Source organism: Malaclemys terrapin, chromosome 10 (genome assembly GCF_027887155.1).
Source record: "Malaclemys terrapin pileata isolate rMalTer1 chromosome 10, rMalTer1.hap1, whole genome shotgun sequence".
Lineage (NCBI taxonomy): Eukaryota > Metazoa > Chordata > Testudines > Emydidae > Malaclemys > Malaclemys terrapin.
The window spans coordinates 38,624,209-38,627,586 of NC_071514.1; the positions used below are offsets into that span (position 1 = coordinate 38,624,209).

Below are 3,378 nucleotides of genomic sequence, written 5' to 3' on the forward strand. Positions count from 1 at the left end.
GTGCAGATCCCAAGATTTTTGGATGTTCCTGTGGGTTTTTCCTACAATTCAGTTTTCTGGAAATTCCAAACTTTAATTAAAAAGAAAATTATGCAACCAAGCAGCAAACACAATTCGACTTTGTAGCGAGTGCAAGACCATCACACCGTCTCCAAACCACACCAAAGGCAATTTCTTGGCACAGTTAGATCCTGACAACACTGCTGTAATTTTAGCAGGCAGGGCCCAACTCACGTATGTAATCCTCACATGAAGACAGACTGGCTGCTGTGATTAACCCAGCCTTGCAGAAAACTATAACAGAAGGGAAAACATATCCTTTTCCGCCTCCCGTTCTCCTTGATGGACGTATGAATGTCAAAACCTAAGCTATTCTAATGCTAAATACTATTTTTGAAGTGATCAGACTAAGCACAACAAATTTCTTTAACCAAAAAAAAAACCAAACCCCAACCTCACAATAAATTAAGTGCAAAATACTACATTATTGCAACAGTAAGTTTATTAATTTAAATGCACAAAGGACTTTTTTCCTCTCCCCAATTCCTAATGAGTTTGTGTTCTAGCATACAGGTTTTTTTTTGGTAGACTGAATTATTACAGTATTTCCATTTGATTACATTTACTTTAAGGCCGTTGCAAAACTTGGCAGTTGTTAACAGTCACTGAACTACCAGCGTCTAACTCATTATGAGGAGACACTGAAACAATGTTCTTGAAGCTTGAACTGAGGCCTTGGCTACACTTGCGGATTCACAGCGCTGCCACGAGTGTAGTCACGCCGCCAGCGCTGCGAGAGCTCTCTCGCAGCGCTGCAAGTACTCCACCTCTCCGAGTAGGATGACCAGATCACCCAAGTCAAATATCGGGACGCGGGGGGAGGGCAAAAAAAAAAACAAAAAACAAAAAAAAACCCAAACACCCTTCCTCCACAAGCGCTGGAGGGAGGCCCAGGAGATGCAGGGGAAGCGCGGGGCCACGGTGAGTGAGAGTCCGGCCTGGCCCCGAGTACAGGCAGGACTCAGTCGGGCGGTAGGGAGAGGAGAGGGGCAGCCCGCGGGGCCAGGCGGCGGCTGTTCTCCCCCCCTGGGCAGCGGGACTCAGGAGCAGCCGCTGCCGCAGCTCCCACTGCCGCGGGGGGAGGAAGCGGACGATGGCCAAGCGGCTGCGGCTCTGGCCCCCGGGCCTGCTGCGGGGACCCAGCAGCGCGCACGCTGCGCCCAGCCCAGCCCTTGGCCAGTCGCGTCTGGGCTGCTGCCCAGCTGGTGCTATCCCACGGTGGCCCCGGAGTGGGGTCAGCTGGCCCCAGCCCCCCCGTCCCACTCGGGTCCCTCAGGGGAACAAACGGGGCTGCCGATGCCTCCGCCCCGGGGCCTCCCGCAGGATTGCACCAGCTGGGCAGCAGCCCAGACATGACTGGCCAGGGGCTGGGCACAGCGTGCGCGCTGCTGGGTCCCCGCAGCAGGCCCGAGCCCGGGCGCCAGAACCGCAGCCGCCAAGCTTGGCCATCATCTGCTTCCTCCCCCCGCGGCAGTGGGAGCTGCAGCAGCGGCTGCTCCCGCGTCCCACTGCCCGGGGGGGGAGAACAGCTCTGGAGCAACATCGGTCGGGACGCGGGACAAACAAGGAAATATCGGGACGTCTGGTCACCCTATCTCCGAGGGGAGTAGTGTGCAGCGCTGCAGGCGCTGATTACACTGGCACTTTACAGCGCTGCATTCGCTGCTCTCAGGGGGGGCGTTTTTTCACACCCCTGAGCGCAGCAAGTGCGGCACTGTGAATTGCCAGTGTAGCCAAGGCCTGAGAGATGTTTCTCCCTCCCCACCCGCCCGAGGAGGGTTAGGAGGACTAGAGGGAAAAGGCTAGGTTTTCTAGTCTCATCATTCCTGCCATCCCATGCCACTCTGGGCCAGATTCATGAATAGCATTGTGGGTAAATATTTTTCATTTAAGAACAAATCCCAAATAAACAGCCCATTTGATATTTAATCTGTGTTTGAACTTTGTAATCTATTGCTAAGGCTATTTGTCAATTTCCATTATTAATAAAGCACTCCAGGATGAAAAAAAAAAATGAATAAGCGCTAAGTGTTGCTAAAAGCAGTTTGCATGCACAATAAGTAATATATGAACACACTGCTATTGGAGGTGGGAGGTGGGGAAGAAATCCTTTTTCTTTTCCTTGTATATAGTTCAGCTGCCTCCACTGGGACTATAGCTTTAGGCCCAGATCCTGCCTTACATATACAAGTACTGGATGGAACTACTTAAATGAGAAAGGTTTATAAGTTTGTGGTCTTAAGAGTTACCAGACTGATAAGCACCTGGCACAGATAAAGCTACAAAAACAAAGGCTATTGTCTCATCATACCATCCTTTGCGTGTAGGAAGCGGAGGCAAGGGAAATGCCTGAATGAATTTCAACACGTGCAGAGTCCTTTGTGAGCGATTTTGAAACCTCTCACAAATAATGACTGGGGGAAAAAGGTGGGTGGATTAAATAGTTTTATTCCTGTTTTCAGATGGGTTTTTCCCAGAAGCTGTGTTTGTGGGGGGAGGGAGAGAGAAATGAGAAGAAGAGAAATGCTCTCTTTTTTTAAAGTGGGGAAATGTGAACAAAATCATATTTATAACAGGAACTGGTTGGTCACGATCTGCTTTATCCAGCACATTTCTGAGATTTTTAAAAGGGCACGGGTGAGGTTCCCACCCCACCGCCTTCTCCCAAAATGAGAGGAATTAAATGAAGCCATCCAGCACATGTCTATCGGGGCTGCCATCCCCAGAGCCTGCTCAGGAGGTTTCATAAATTTGTTTTTGTTTTGACAGCTAAGAACAAGTACAACTGTGTCTATCATTTCAGCCCTCAGGGGCCAAGCCGTCACGTGGCCGCCACACCACACAATACAGCTGCCCTGCCTTTCCTCCACATGATTAGATGCCCAACAACTCAGGAACAATATAGCAACAACAAGAAGTGTAAGTCTCTCAGTTCAGCCTCTCTCCTCCTATCCCCATGTGGTATGAGGAGGTAATCACCAACTCTCAGCCAATCCAAAAGAGACAGGTAAGCAACAAGCCAAGCGATCTCTAGCCACTTTTTTAAACTCCTGTCCACGCACCAGTTGTCTAGATCTAAGGGCAGGAGTTCTATAGTCATATCACACTTATGCTCCTCCAGCAGCCCCATGAAGCATCTGCTCTCACTCTATAGCATACAGCTCCCCATGAGGGTATCAGTAGTTGGCCAGGGGATTAGGTGAATCATAATTACGTTTTCATTCCTCGTCTCTCACCATCCATTAAAAGAGATTTATTCAGTCCCTCCCAGCCAGGGTCCTCCTCAGTTCTGGATTCCTTATAAGCAGCTTTGCCAAC

The 3,378-nt window shown here is 49.9% G+C and overlaps 1 protein-coding gene across 2 annotated transcripts in view; it reads right to left on the bottom strand.

Annotated features, from left to right (window-relative positions):
- The window catches only part of C10H15orf39 (chromosome 10 C15orf39 homolog), a 34,100-nt gene that overhangs the window by 25,667 nt on the left and 5,055 nt on the right, over positions 1-3,378 (bottom strand). The gene's annotated exons all lie outside the window — the stretch shown is intronic.